The 16,582-nt window shown below is 42.2% G+C and overlaps 1 protein-coding gene across 1 annotated transcript in view; it reads left to right on the top strand.

Moving 5' to 3' along the window:
• The first annotated feature begins 13,731 nt into the window (after nucleotides 1-13,731).
• TRPC4 (transient receptor potential cation channel subfamily C member 4) overlaps nucleotides 13,732-16,582 on the top strand; it is a 130,511-nt gene continuing 127,660 nt past the window's right edge. The window contains exon 1 of the mRNA XM_056488019.1: nucleotides 13,732-14,275. The gene's annotated coding sequence lies outside the window, so the exon portion shown is untranslated. The remainder of the gene's footprint in view (nucleotides 14,276-16,582) is intronic.

Here is a 16,582-nt window from a genome sequence, read left to right as displayed (position 1 = left end):
CTCACTGGCATTTGGTGCTGTTCATATCTAACCAGAGGGGTCTGGGGAAAAAAAAGCCCTAAACTGTGTAAACACTTGATGTGCAGTGTTCAAACTCATTCCTCTACTTTGTTAATTTGGTATGTTTTGCACCATGGTTATATGGCTTTAAAAACAATAGGAGGGAAAGGCACAGCAACTTTTACATAGCAGCTGTGAAGCTCTGGCTATTTTTGCACAGACAAAAATTTTAGCTCTTTATTGCACTCCTGGGTCTTTCTCAACATATTTTACATATAGTACTGAAGTTATTTTATGTTCTTTTCTGCATGTTCCTCCCAAAGCAACACTCAGCACGGCAGGGCAGGTGTGGTGACCCCTGTCCTGGCTGCCTCGCTCCCTCACTGACACTGTCCCACCAAGGTCTGGGAGGCTGGTCTGCAAACACCCACCCAGGAATTCATGTCACAGCCCTGGGCATTCATCTTACACCTCTGCTTCTTGCCATAAAAAGACAGGGCTGTGGCACAGTCCTCTGAATATTTTGGATGCTTTGTGTGGAAGGAGGAGGGGGAAGATGACAAATAAGAAAAAAAACCCATCCAAAACTTTTAGAACTAAGCCAAACCCCAAACAAGTAAAAACCCAATTACTGTAGTTTAGGTTTGCCAGTATAAGGGCAGATTCTGTGATTGGGTCCTCTATTTTAAAATGCTGATGCACTCTGTGTATCATTTTGACATGAGATGAAACCTTACCAAACTCCATTGTAAAGACAAGGCTATTTGTGAGCAAGACCAGTAGAAATAGTTTGATGTCATCCATGTGTTCAAGCAGATTGGGTACTAGTCTGGGAAAGACACTTTTTAGTGCTGGGTCTTTCTAAATCTTGGGCTGGAGGTTCCCTAATGAAGATTAATGAGAAAAAGATAGTAGGGAAAAAAAAGCATATTCATTTATTGCATTTAACTGGTATATTTCATATGAGACACCAAGACATTAGAGAAAATGCTACAATTGAAACACTGTCTCATCATTATGTTGAGTCATTAATCACAGGAAGGAAGATATCTATTTTTTCTTCTACTTCTGTCATTTTCTGAGATGGATTTCTATTTTATTAGCCACAGGATTTTACAGGCAATAGACAGAAAATTGCCAATCATGTCCTGCTATCACAGAAGATTTATTTCTCATATGAATCTGGCAAGGTGCAGCAGATGGCAACCGAGACCATTTTTTGCCAAGAAATAAAAAATTTAAAAAATCCATGCACAATATAGGGTTAAACTTCCTACGAGAGGCAATTCTGTACTAAGCTAACTTCCTCCAAACCTTCAGGTGAGCTTCAGTAGCTTTGAAAGACACTTCTGAAAATATAGCTTAAAAAATACTTCAAAGCAACATGTTAAACAAAGCAAAATTAAAGAGAATTTTTGGAGCACACCTAGGAAGGTCAGGTGGGTTTGACTTTCAGAATCACTGGTTCTGCTTCTGCTAAAAAATTTCTTCATCTAAACAGCTTTCAAACTTTTAGTACAAGCCAGATAAATTGTGAGAGGATATGACTGCAAAGAAAAAAATTAATAATTCCTTTAAAAGAATAGCTCTCCATATAATGTTTGAATCTGGAATTAAAAATCCAGGGAAGTTCAGGCATGCCACATGATTTAGTGCTCCTAACAGGGTTATTAATAAAACATTCTGAGCTTCTAAAATAGATTCCTTTGATAATAGATTCTTGTAGAAAAACAACGACAGGATAGCATACACTGTCCACAGTGCACGAGGGGGGTTTTTTTAGAATTAGAAGATGGAAATAGAGGGAAATTTGGATGAACTCTCTATATAGAAGATGTTTTCTCTGCTCTGGTTGGTAGGAGGGTGCACGGCCTCAGGAATCCTAAGGGAGCCAGAAAATATCTCAGACCCGTTCAGCTGTGTGTCTGTCACTTCCTGGTGCTTGGATGAGGACTGGCAGTGTTTGAGCAAGCTTCAGGGGAGCACAGCTACAGATATCTGTGCCATTAAGCTGATGTAAAGCCTGTCTGAACATGAGATAAAATTGAAACAAAGGAGAACTCTCCTGAATATCTCAGGCTGCATTGCATATCAATGCAAGAGACATCTGTTATCCAAAAAAACCCCACCCTTATGAAGATACAAGCAATACTTGAACTGACTTATATTAATGGAAGTGTCTAACTTGGTCAGATAAGAATGAAGAATATTTATCACAGTGCTGCTGGGGCTGTCACACACCTCCTGGCTCCAGCAGCCCTTGCTCATGGCTGGAAAACAGTAATGAAGCCAATGATGTCTGCCACATCAGGAAGATTATTAAGGACACTTTCTCATCATCAGTGTGGTCTTGTCCCCTGTCTGATACCACAGATCAAAATCAGTGCTACCTGGCACCATGGGGCAGAGAAAGTGGGAGATGTATGGCTGTGCTCCATGAAGAGAATTGCTGCACATTCCCCTCCTGTAGGATACCTCCCATAGCCAAAAATAATCTAACCATATATTCTCCACCAAATCTATTTAAAGATAGTGGTGGTGTGTTTCCCCTTTTACTCTACACAAGTTATTTCTTCCACTAACAGTAATTTGTTAAGACTAATCATGCAGCAGGCTACTTTATAAAGATTTACTTCCTCTAAATTAAATATATTAATTTCATGAACCATCAGATCTTGGTGTTTTTCCAGATAGAAACAAGACGTTAAATTACCATTATAACTATTTTTTAAAAGTTACTGTCAAATGTAACATTTTAGATTGCTGATATTGACTGGTTTGGCAACCATTGCTTAGGAGATAAAGCATGAAAAATGCACTTTATTATGTGTGAAGTAAGAAAGCTTAGGAGTGACAGGTGAAATGGTCCTTAAATTATAAAGAGATTTGACATTAAAATTAAATGATGACAAATACAAATATTTTAGCAGAGAGAAAGGTCTCCATAGACATAAATTATTACATAGCAGAAAATGATCTTACAGTCACAGGATCTCAGTGATTAGAAAATCTGTTTTTTTCAAGCAATCCCATTAGTTTTGAAAAACTATTCATACATTTTAATATGTGTAACAAACCTAAAAATCCTGGAAAATCTTGACAGTCACTTGCACAAATAATACAATTACACAGAGAAATATTTCCACCTGCAAATTTTTCTAAGAGAGTGGGGGGCGAAAAAAGGGTTTCTAGCAAGTAATTAAATAGTATATTTTCTGTTTAGGAAAGGTCACTGGGTAGCAGTCATGAAAAGTGTACAATCTCAGTGAAAATGCCAACATTAGATTGTATTTTAAAATGAATATTTTGTCAACCAAACTCCAGAAGGCAATTATTGATAAAGCTTTTGGATTTTCATATTCACATTTTCCCATGTCTGTAAGCTCTTTTCCATTAAGTTCTACTGGGAAAAATCATTGTTAGATTTTATAAGTCATTATTGTCAAGAGTTTTGTGCTTGTTTACACACACACTATTCTACTGCATTAAATATCTTAATACCACTAAACGTACTTGTTTATTACCATTCTTTTATATCAAAAATATGGAAAACTTCAGCAGCATTGCTAATAACCTTTAAGCTCTACTTTATATTATTTGACCAGCTGTTCCAAATATTCTCTCCTCTAGAGAAACATAATGAGTAAAGTTGAATGACTATTAGAAATATATCCTCATTATCTCTTTTCTGATAATAATGATGTATTCGCCTGCTGTGTGTTTATCTGCAAGATCATTCTACTTATTGTGTTCACAGCCATGCATTTTCAGAGATTTGGTGAATTTAAGAGAATACAACAGAGTATTTATATCTAAATACTCAAGAGTGATCTGGAATGAACAGGAGTTATTATAGAGAAACATTAAGGAACTTGAACAAACAATTAATTTCAAAGAAATGAAATATCTATTTCAGTATTTTTCTCAGTTCTCCCTCTGATATCTGAGCAATAGTGATTGTGACACTTAGAAAATGAAATAAATCAGCTTATCGAGCAAACATGAATTCAAGGATGCAGCTGAGATGATATAACTCTGTTTCATACACTCATGGACATAATGTTCATAAATTCCTCCTTCCAAACTGCAAATTGCTTACCCATCCTTTCCCTGAAGGCCATGGGCAGTTGTGTCTCTGTGGGCTGTGAGGATGAGATTCTCTGCAGATGTTTACAGAAGGCAAAGTGTTGTGTTGGTAGTCTTGGTAGTGACTGAAGAGAAAATGGCATTCCTGCAGCAAGATGGATCCCATCTGTGAACAGACTTGGTCAAAGCACTTTGTCTACATCAGCTGCAGTGTGGCAATATGTAAGAAAATATCTCATACAGGCACTTGTACTGTAGTGTTTAACACCTGCTGATGTGGATCTCACTGGAGCTCTTAGAACCTGCATAGAAGGCACACACAAAAGCAGGATCTGAGCACCAAGTGCTGAATTATCCTGAGGCACAGAGGCTTTGGGGTCTGACTGTAATTTCTTGATCCCCATAGAGGTCCCACCATAGCAGTGATGGAAAGGAAATTGTTCTTGTGTGGATCAATCACCCTGCCCACAGCAAGGGCAGCAGTGACCAGAGGCAGGGCACAGACAGTGCAAAGCTGTTTCCCTTCCCTCCCATGGAGTCAGTCATCAGGTGATAAGAGGCTAAAGCTCCCTGCACAAACACATACCTGCACAAAATGCCCAGAGAGATGACATGCTCTACTAAACTTCCACTAAATAAATCAAACAGATTTATGGCTATATTACTGTGAGTGCAGTGCCAGAAAAAGATACTCAACCATCATAAAGTCTTGACCAGTTTCCCTTCAATAAAAAGCTCATACACATACACACAAAAATAGGATGCATGTATTGTAATAAGATTGCAGCTGTTATTCGTTGACTTAGAATTTACCATGGAATTCTATTAAACGTTAGAGAAAAGGAATAAAAGAAAGGGAAGAGTAAATTTAATTTGTGTGAGCCTCTCTCACTCCTCACACAGAAGCCTACGAGGCTGTGCACCTTGCAGGTCTGTGCCATGACTGCAAATTGTCTCCACAGCACCATCCAGTGGCTTTTTTTTTGCTGGAAAACACTGCAGAAAACCTGCACCCCAAAACTCCACACCTCAGGGCTGAAGAGCACAGCAACACTGCCATATCCTCAGCGTGCTTGCTCTTCCCTCTGCCCTGCCCAGCTTCTGCCACTCCTCTTCAGCTAATAACTATGGACAAAATACACTGGAATAATGGGAGAATATAATGGGATCTATTTATTTTAGCATAAACAGAAGCTCAGTCGCTCAGAATTAATCATCAAACAATGTTCTGGAAATCTATGCAACAAATTATCATGCATTTCTGTTACACATAATCAAATGTGAAGTGAGTTTCTGTCACAGTTCTACACCACTTGGAGAAGGCAGTAACAAAAATGTAGCTAAAGACTGCATCAAGCACTTTGAAATCCAGGAAGCCAATTTCATACTGTGCTGTCACACAGACAAAAGAAAAAAAAATCAGAAAGCTACCAGAGCACTCTAAAATGGTAACAGCAAAAACATGAGTCAATTCTCTTTATTTTTGCCTAGATATATAAAAACATAAAAGGTATGGCAAAAGAAATTGTTTTCGACTGTTAAAGGAAAGGAACTTCAATCTTGAAACATCCTTTGGAATCTTCTTGATACCATTTGCCTCTCTCAATGTCATCAACATGCCATAATGAATATACATAACCATTATTCTTATTAGTGAGTCTCAATAAGCACATCAAGTCTTATTACAAGCAATCTTTTTTATATATATAAATAATCCACTTCCAGCACTTTACATTAATGAAAAAAAAATTTAAAAAAGAGATTAAGATTAACGATTTTTGTCCAATATGAAGAATCAGTGTAGCATCCATTGTAAGCAAAGCTCTTATGATAACTGATGTCCCTGCTTACAGGGTCTTTAATGGTTTTACAGGTATTTATGATTTTTTCCTGGATCCTGAGTGTACAGTCATAATGGAGTGATAAAGAAAGAGGGTTGCCATATCATAAGTAAGAAAACTGAGTCTCAGGAGCAGCACAAAAGAAGTATTTACAAGGCAGGAAGAGAAGTGATGACTCAAGCCTGAATATCTGCCATCCCCTTCTTGTTCTAGAGCCTGTCTGCAAAATGAGTGAATTTTATATGCTCTCAGGTTCTACACACTTTCAACACAACCCACCACCAAGCTGAACTGTTGTCATTCTGCTGTTTTATGAGCCAGATCACTAATATACTGTAAAAGCCACACAATTTAAAAAACTTCTCCCTTTCTCCGATGTTAAAAGCATTACTGATGTATTTGTCTGGCAGAGAGAGAAGACTAATTATGTTTTTTCTTGAAAGCTTGGGTAATTAATCTGTGATTTGAATATAAAACAAGTTCCAAGTAGAGGTTAAGGGGAAAAAATATGTATGCTTTATCACAATGCTAGCTGAAAGAAAATATGGAAGTGATAAAACCACCAAAAAGCACCTTCAGGACAGGAGCATTTTAGGTGTCATGGAGCTCCTGAAAACTGGAATAGACCTCCTGCTCTTTTGGTAGGTGCAGACCTGCTGTTAGGCAGGTTACACCTATTTAGACCTTTGGGGTACCCTAAGGAATCTAAAAGACTGTCTATAGTTGGGCAGCTGAATTTCTCATTTAAAGTCCATTGTTTTAAACCACAATGGACACAAGACAAACTCCTGCACTTGAATGCACTGGTACCCTCTTGGGTATTAATGGACTGAGTCCAAAGGGAAGAATTCACCCTTTTCAGATGTAAAGGCCAGGAAAGAAACTGTATTTGGTCTCTTAAGCTACATATGCTTCCAAAGTTGAATCACGCTGTTCAAATGGCATCTGAGAGTGCAAACAGATTGGCTGCATGTCTTTCTTAACAGCATGAAAACTCAGTCTCCCAAAATACCATTGATAAAAAGGGGTACACTAAGCTTTGGAGAAAAAATATCTCATTACAGACACTTAGAGAATCCTGAAGTAGGCAAAACCCTTACTCTTAGAAAAAGGTTCATATGTTTGAAAGATATGGATTCTACAACTTTCCTCAACTGGGAGATGTGAAATCTCCCAGTATTTAACTCTTTTTATAGTTAGGAACATCCTACTTATGTGTAGTTTAGGTCTTCCTTGCTAAGATGAAAAATTGATTACTACTTCTACTTCTGATGAATATGTTAGCTGTCTCTTTAGTACCCTCTTTTCCACAATTGTAAACTATATGACATAACTTTGAAATGTGAATGAAATAATGAAATAATATGAAAGGTATCTTTTCTTAGGCAGAACAAGCCCAGCTGAAATATTCCTGAAAGATCACATTACCTTATCCATGATGCTGATCTCTAGGCTCCCTGCAGGAAGTTCTTTTTACACTTCTGTCAAACGTGAGGCCTGAATTTGATGTAAACTTCTGCTCACCTAGAGCAAAACAACAGTTTCTCACATGTTACAGTTCTGGTAATACATTCTGAATGCATACTAGCTTTCATGCCAATACTGCTATTTTTTTTTTTTTTTTAACAGCTTCTCATGGCTTACTCTCTCTCTCAGGGTATGTTCCATTAAAATCTTCAGACTTTCCTACCAGTCATCTGTGTCACCACCACCATCTTTTGAAGTGCTGTTCTCTGCTGTTCTCTATCCTATTATTTCAAAATCACTTTTACCAAATTCAGAGGCCTTCATCTTATATTTCTCAGCTGTTTCACACCATTAAGAGAGAATAAAATCTAGATACACACTCTACCGCTTACAGATGTAAAACAACAGCTCCACAGCTCCAAGAAATGTCTCCTTTTTCTGTGTTTCAATCACCTCTTCTCCACATTGATTTGAGGTAGACTAATCACTTGAAACCTTGTTTTTAGTTCCCTCAGAGATGTTTGTGGTATCTGCCTTCTCTTTTAACAAATCATAAACACATTCTTGGTAACACAATGTTGCCTTCCCCTTTTCCCAGCCTTTCTTTCTTGAACAGCCTGTACCACTCTCTATCAACACTCCAATCCTTTGATTTATCCTACAAAGTCTTTGTCTTGCAGATTAAGTTATAGCTTTGTTTGTGTAGCAAGACATTTTGTTCTTTCTGTTTATTCCACATACTTAAAGATATCTAAAATGTCTGGCTAGCTGCCCTGGAATCCTGCCTCTTGTTTTCCTTTATCTCCTGACTCAAACATACCACTTGTTTCCAAGATTTGAGGTCCTTTATGACAATACCACCCCTATTAACTCAGGTAAAGATTTCAACTCTTTCAGAAAAATAAGAAAGGAATAATTCCTTAGGTTTACTTTCTACTCTTTTTCAACAAACTTTGCTGTCTTAAGGCTTTTGCTTTTTTATTCTAAGGATGAAAATTCAAACATCTGATTCTGTGTGCCTATCATGCCAGTGTTTATATGTGAGATTTGATCTCCTATTAGAGCCAAAAGAGATGTAGTGTGGATTCAGGTGGCTGTGCATAGATGTCCAAAGCTTATAAAATTTCTAACATACAGAAACATACAGGTCACCCAAAAGGCAATTTCCTTTGCAAGGAAATGCAAGGCAGGTCAAAACCCATCTGATCACCTTTTTCAGCCTTAGGAACCCTCAGACAGCACAAGGAACCTCTGCTTTGGGGTTTTCCCCCTTCAGTAGAATTCTGAGACAGGATGTAGCTCACCCAGAAGTCAAAATGCACATTCAAAGCTGAACTTTTCTCTACCATCCCATCACTGTATTGAATAAATTTCCATTGGCTCTACAGGGAGCTTAGGACACTTAGGAGTTCAAATGTGTGCACCTAAATTTAGATGTTTCTAGTCTGGAGCCACATCCCACTCCAACACAGGGTTTGATTCATAAGCCCTTTCCTTCCTAAAACCCTGGTACTGAAAGGCTGTGCCAGAAAAACCTCAAAATGGAACAGCTGAGTATTCTGACAGAAAGCAAGTGCTTACTGGGAACCACAGACATGAAAATAATGATAGAGGACAAGAATTAAATTACTTTGAAAAACACCAAAAACTTCAGTGATGTTGTTCTACTATTAAAAAACTGCAAAAGAAAGCAGTGAACCTTATTGCACCAAGTTCCACTCTCTGACATATGAAAAACAAGCTTAAATCATTCAAAAACTCTGGTTAGGAAAAGAAAGGAGAAAGACTTTGCAGCATGTCAGTAAAAATAACAGATGTGAATTCTGTAAAACTGACGAATGTAGGCAGATAAAAGAAGTTTAATTGCTTGCTGTCCACCAAAAATATGAATTGTTGAGATTTAAGTAGTAATAAAATAGGAATTTACATAGAATTCTACATACTTCCAATGTAAACTGCAATAATAAAATGAAATAGCAATTTAACTGTCAATAAACCTAAGCAACTTTCTTCTCTGTATTAAAATACAAACTCCAAATATCTCCTTACCTGAATAACTTGGAAGTCTTGAGAAAAAGTCAGAAGAACCTGTTTATCATGACCTGAAATTAAGGTTGAGCAGATACCAAATATTGGTATTTTAAATTTTTTCTAGTAGTTCACTTGTGTTTGACCTGTTCTGGTTTGTTTTTTTATTTTCACCTTTTAATGGGAAAAAAACCCAAAAAACCAACAGCAACAACAACAAAAAACCCCAAAAACCTCACAAACAAAGACAAACACAAAAGAAATATAATTCAAGATTCTAGTCTGGCCTGGAAAGACAACCTGAGTGAAAGGGTCCTTCAGCTGAGGTCAGTACTTGCTTGTTTAAAAGAAAATGCTACTATTTATTCACATCCCTGGATCAATCTTTTCCTCTACTTCTCCTTTCCCTTGCATGTTCCTGTTTCTCTCTTCACTCACACCCTTTTGCCCCACTAGACCTTACAAGAATGGAATCTCTGCCAATAAATGCTTCATAGAAAATAAAAGATTTTCACTGGGATTCTCCACCTTCTTTCACAGAATCCACATTCTTCAATCAGTCCATAAATAGAATCTCTTTTTCTCAAGACTCAGAAACTTAAGTTTTGTCTAATGGTATTTAAGTACATAAATGGTAATACCCTGAGTTATGTGGAAGGGAAGACTTAATAGTATGGAATGCTTGGTGTGGGCTGGTAAGAGCCATTTGCTGCTTGCAGAGTTCTGTCTGGGAGAACTGCAGGGGCTGTAACAATAGAATTAATGAAATTAACTTGTTACAGATTTCATGAATTAGATTAATGCAGAGAAAAAAATTATAAGCCTCATTCTGTGTACAAGTGTAGTCTCCATAACAAACATAGAAAAAAAATCTTAACTGCAAGAAGGGATACTATTGTACTGTGTAATTTTACATCATTGCTAATGAGCAATAGATTGGTAGAAGCATATTTAAAATTAAATGAGAATAATAAGTCTGAGAAAATCTTTCTCCATTATTCCTAGCCAATAAAAACTAATACAAATAACTTTTCGATAAATTGAATAAAATTATTTTAAATAATTAGTATAAGTTTCTTTCTTACACATATAAATCTCCATCTTGGAGAAAAATTCATAATCTCTTAAATGTCCATGCTAGTAAGAAAAGTTTTCATTAACATATAAAGAAAAGGAGCAGAGACATAAAAACATTATGGCACCTTTTACCTGATACTGAATGAGCAAATATGGTTAAATTTTTTGCACTTCTTTTTCCTTTCTTCTTTAAAGATAATGAGCCAAGTCAGCTTACCTGATTTGGCTAAAGTCATACTGAATTGCAGCTGCTGCCATTGTTCTTACCTGCACTCACTAATATTAGAAGGTGAAATCAATCACTATTTCCTAAATGCCCCAACTCTATCTTGTTTTTCAATCTGTCTTTAATCTTGTGCTTTTCTGCTCATGAAATAAAAGCAAGAGATATATCCTAGTGATATTTGCACAAACTGCAGAGAGAAGGGAAAATGCTATTCTGGATATACAAGATTTGGCTGAATTGAAAATGGTGAGCACTTGGGCATGTGTCAGTAGGTGTTCTGAGAAGGAGGATGTACCATGGGAGGTAGACATGAAGAAGGTCCTAAGGGGAACTTATTTTGGTGTGACACTATGAGCAGATTAAAGGAAGACCCAATCATTCTGTTTATCACCCTGAAAACCTCAATATGTGATACAGGTTTCACAGAATGTTTAATTTTTCTCCTTTACTTCTCTCTCCTGGCCACAGCATTTACTGCTGAGAAACGTTTGGCAGCTAGCTACATGTTAGGAATAAAACATACTAGCATACACTCAAAATGTTGCAAAGATCCCAACTCCATTGTCCTGAAACAGAGGTTAAATTCTGCTTACTTAATTCTCATCTCAGTAATACCACAGAGATTTTATCTGAACATTAGCTTAATAAGAAATTACAAGCTGGGGAAGACTGCTAGTGGGAGACTGCTAATGGGTTATGATAAGTAAAATGCCAGAAAACGTAAAACACATTGATAGTGCCATGTTGCACTCACCCCTGCAGAGTAGAAATGTCACAATATGCATAAAAAGGCATAGGAAATACTGTTAATTATAGAGGTATTTGCTCGTGAAAAATTAAATATTACACTCAAAACAGAAGTTGGCTTCTCACGATCTAATAAGGAAATATATGGAGGAAAAAAGCACTCTGCTCTGGAAAGTGCCTCAGAAAGTAAGCTGTGATTACCCTTCCAATCTGTAGCAACAGAGCAATACCAGTGCTGTTGGTAGCCTGCACGAGAGGTACAAATGCTCCAATAATATTTTGATGTGCTCACGTTGCCAATTGCAATGAAATCTGATGGAGCAGCCATAGCCTTCATTGCAGGCTCTCTGCCCTCTAGTGCACCTCTAATCACACAGCTCTCTCTCCTTTCCTTTCTGGGGATGTGCAAGTATGGGTCCACATAAACATTTGCATACATGTATGTGTGCTTATTAGAATGGCTGGCTCAGCTTTCCAGACACCTGTTTTTGGTATTTGATCTGTATTTGAGCTGATACGAGCTGATCCCACGTGTTCCATAGACATCTCTTAGAAGAGACCTGTTACAGCCTGCCTGTGCTGCACACTGCTCGGTGGGATGAGGCTGCTTTCTGAGCAGCTCCCCAAATGCAGTATGTTTCTGCCGAAATCTCAGCAGTGCCCAGCGTGGGGCACATCTGAAACACGTATGCCAGTGGTTCACACAGCAGTCTGATGCAGAGACTTGGGGCTGCCACCGTGGCAGTCCCAGAGCAGAATCCATCTGGCATTTTCACTGCACAGCTTAATGCAGATTAATTGCATCACCTCTGCTGCCCGGGGAGGTCTGGTGGTCTGCTGCTTGTTCTCACATTGCCTTTGAGCGTGCTGTGCTGGCAGCTCCTTCACATTTGCTGTAGTGACATTTTCAGGCTCGCCTGCTTTGGCGAGCACTTCACTCCTCGCCGTGCTCCAGCGAGGCAGGTGAAACCCGGCTGGAGGGACACTCCCGTCCCGGCGGAGCAGGAGGCAAAGGCGGCTGGGCAGCCTGCTGACACTGCACGCCCCGCTGACACTCGGCCCTTCCCGCTGCTGCCCGGAGCTTATTTCACCCCGCTTCTCCCTCGAAGCCCCCAGGCGGAAGCTACTCAGCCAAAGAGACGGGCAAAGTGCGAAAGCGGTGGCATGCTGCCCGGCAGTGCCAGGCGAGGCCAGCCTCCCGGGGGCAGGGGAGGCAGGAGCGGGCCGGGATGCTGAGGGATGCTCCGCACATGGTGGCAGGTGGCCCCCTGCGCGCATCGTGTCCAGACCCCAACGCGGGGCCGAGCCCAAACAGACCTCAAATCACCATCATCATCATCCTCATCATTATTATTCCTATTATTATTATTATTCCCCCAAGCAAACAAAGAAAACTCAGCAAAGACGTGGATGTTCTGTTACGCATCTCTATCTCTGCACGTTTATCATCTTCCTACAATTTCTAAGCTCGTGCATTTAAGTTCTGTCACAGTTTTCTAGGGAAAGGAAAAGTAAAGTGAGGAACCGAGTGCTGAGCAGCCTCATTCCCTCTGCTCCTCTGTTACCAATCTTGGCTGTGGCTCAGTCCCGTTAATGTCCAGGGGCACCGGAGGGGCAGGGACCACCCGGCTAGAGGCTGCGCCGAGTGGCGTGACCAGGGCAGAGCCTTTGCTGCGCCTGGGGAAGGAGCGTCGGGCGAGCTACCTGGAGCGAGCCTCGGAGGCGGACTCACAGAGCCCCACCGCGGCTGCATGGAGCGGGTCAGGGCTTTCCCAAATGCGGAGCGATGTGACAGCGAACTTTCTGCGGAGTCCAGGCTGCTCCTTGGTGCGTCTGCCTCCGAGCGGTCCCGAGCTGCGCGCGTTCTCGGATCGCCGACCAGCCCCGCTCCAGCGCTCGGCGGGCGCCCTCTCGCTCGTCCCCGTGCCCGGGCCCGCAGCCGGTGAGCCCCGCGGAGCGCCCCGGGCCCGCAGCCGGTGAGCCCTCGGAGCGCCCCGGGCGGTCTGTGCGCGGAGCCCGGCCCGGCGCGGTGCGCGGAGCCCGGCCCGGCGCAGTGCGCGGAGCCCGGCGCGGTGCGCGGTGCGCGGTGCGCGGAGCCCGGCCCGGCGCGGTGCGCGGTGCGCGGAGCCCGGCCCGGTGCTCGGTGCGGTGCGCGGAGCCCGGTGCGGTGCGCGGTGCTCGGCGCGGCCGCGGGGCGGCGCAGGCGGGCGCGGCGGGGGCAGCGCGGCGGGGGCGGCGGCCGGGCGGGCGGGGGGCGGCGGGACGGCGCCGCCGAGGCAGAGCCCGCGGTCCGCTCCGGGAGAGCGCAGCGGCGGCGAGGACCGAGAAACCCGGCGAGTGCCCCTCCGCGCTGCCTCTGCCCGTATTGGGGCGTCTTTCGTCGCTCCCCGCGCCCCGGAGGGGACCGCCGCGCCGGGAGGAGCTGTTACTTTTGGCATCCGGCATGAGGCTTCCCGAGGGAACAAGGAGATGCCGCGCTAAGCAACCGGGGAAGAACCTGCCTCTCATCTGTTGCAGCGGAGCCCGGCGGCAGGCGCGGTCCCCCCGGCCGGAGGTGATGGGCACCCGCTGACTCGTGGCGCGCGTCCGAGAGTGCCCGCGTGTGTGGCAAACATGGAGAAAATAAAGTAAAAAATGGGGATAGTGCCTGAGATGGACGGCAGCCAGTGAAACAAAACAAACACTTTCCGAAGGGATTTAATTTACAGACGGGATTGAAAAGGGTACAGCTTCCATGGGAAAGTGTGACCTGTTCAAACTGCTGTCGGAAGATGCCGGCTGTCAACGCAAGCACCTAAACCAAGTAAGTTCTCAAAACTTAGATCTATTCTCTTTCTGAGCCTTTGAGTACCTTTTCGATCTTCTGCAAAGAAAAGAAAGAAAGAAAAAAGGAAAAAAAGAAGTCGCTATGACTGTCTAAGGTAACTTTTTGCGCCGACGCAAGCAGCATAAAGCGGCATCGTGCACTCCCTCGGCCCTTGGTGATAGTCCGGAGGAGAATTAGGATCTCTTCCTTTCTCTCGTATGTAATAAACGTGTTTTTCCCTGGCAGCCGCTGCCGTGGGAAGCGGCATCCTTCGGTCGCTGGGTGACACCTGCAGCCCCGCGGAGCGCCCGGAGGAGCGGGCGAGGGCAGGAGGGGGCTCCGCGCCCGCCAGCCGCGCAGGTGGGAGCCCCCGGCCCGCACTCGCCCCCGGCCCGCACTCGCCCCCCGGCCCCGGCAGCGCCAGGCAGGGCTCACATGTCGCGCACTCGGGTGGGTGCGGGAGCCGCGCCGCGGACAGCCCTGTCCCCGCGGTGGTGGCGGCTGCAGTGGGTGTCCCCGCAGGTGTCCCTCCCCGAGGGGACCTCGCCCCCGCCGGCGCAGTCCTGCCAGGAGCCCCCAGGAGGGACCTGGAGGAGGGCGAGATGCGGGAGCAGAGCAGGGTGAAGCGGACCTGGAGCAGGAAGGGACTGGTGGGTTCATCCCTGTCTGGGGTTTACCCTGCCGACCGAGGTGACGGGAGAGAAGCTGTGGTCCTGCTGGGAAGAAGCAGCTGATGCTCTGGAGGTTTAAATGCCGACAGAAATTTAGCACTCTACCGAGGCACACAGCTGCAGTTGTGGCTACAGTTGTCAGAACCTACAGACTTGTTAATCTAGCATTCCCCTGTTTTTACCAGAAAGCATCATTTATACACTTTTGTTTTACTGGACTTAGTTGAGTGACTTCCTGTTAGCATGGCAACCGAATTTTAGATTTCTCTACGCATGACTTGGGAGATGGCTCTTCCAGCATTAAACCACCTTTACTTCCGTAAATAAAACTATATTCTATTATGATTTTGTTACAGAGAATGAATACTCCACAAATAAACGAACCAAAAACATAGGTAACAGAGATGCATGTTGGTTTCATCTGAGAAATAAGTATTTCTAAGAAACTGCACATACAGATTTTCTATAGAATGCAGAATAGACAGTATGGGAAATAGTTTAAGTTCTACACACTAGATATCAACACTAAGTACCTTTAAGTCCAGTTTGCTTGAAATTTCAAATTTAATTGTATTGCAGTGACATGAAAAGGTTCAGTGTTTAAGTTACTTGCATCAAAGCCCACACCTGGATAGCTTAGCAAGGTTTTCTGTGCAAGCATACTGAATTTTCCATAAAGTAACCTAATTAACTTAAGCAATAGTTTTGTGCACAGTTAGAGAAGCCAGGCACCAGTGAGACAGCTTTAGACCTGTTTTAGAATACCAGAAATTCTAGAAGACTGCATTTATGCCCATTTTTTAGGTAAGACTCGGAAATAAGCTTTATCCTTCAATATCAAAATAGCTGAAACCAAACATGTTTTTTCCTTTGGTCTTGCCTTCTGCACTGAAAGGCCTTGGTTTTGTTTGCAGGGGGATGGCATTCTTTATGGATTTTGGTCTTTTTCCTCCCTCTTTTTTCTTCTGGTATTCAGACTTAGGAATAGATGATACTCTATTTGGAAACAGGAAAACAAAAATATGTCTGTCTTTTAAATTTAACTTCAGCCACTTACTCTGACTCTATGTATAGCATCATTGCCCTTAAAATAGCTCCAGAAAAAAAATTCCATTTCTTCTTATCTCATGCTATTTAGAGCCAAATACTGCCAGCTGAAATTTAAGTGCAATTGAGGTCACTATGGGTCTGGTATGATTTTGATTATCTTTTTGAGATATCTTTGCTTATGTACTGAAAATGTTGGGTCCTGACCAATGTGGCTCTGCTGTGGTGACACTGGGCTTGCATTTCTTCTGTGTGGAGAGACCACCAAGTATATATTTGTGTGTGTTTATTGCCTGACTTAAATGACAAGGAAAAATGTGCATGATTGCTCCTCCCCAAACCTGAGACCAATCTCCATACCAATACGCTGCTTAATCTGTCAGCTTTTTCTGGGATTTGGTTCACTGGAGTGAGGTGGCAAAACCAGCAAGAAAAATCCTGTGTGGCATCTCTGCTTACCTCTGGTGGTGCTGGTAGTCAGTGTTAAAAGGGACTAATTTAATTTTGAAAATGATGACTAAGTCACCATAACTTACCTTACAGAAAGGCAGAATAGAAGCAGGAAGAAAAGACTCTGTTATAACCT

Source organism: Oenanthe melanoleuca, chromosome 1, assembly GCF_029582105.1.
Source record: "Oenanthe melanoleuca isolate GR-GAL-2019-014 chromosome 1, OMel1.0, whole genome shotgun sequence".
NCBI classification, from domain to species: domain Eukaryota; kingdom Metazoa; phylum Chordata; class Aves; order Passeriformes; family Muscicapidae; genus Oenanthe; species Oenanthe melanoleuca.
Note: the sequence above shows the minus strand (reverse complement) of the source record. Positions and strands in the feature narration are given on the sequence as shown.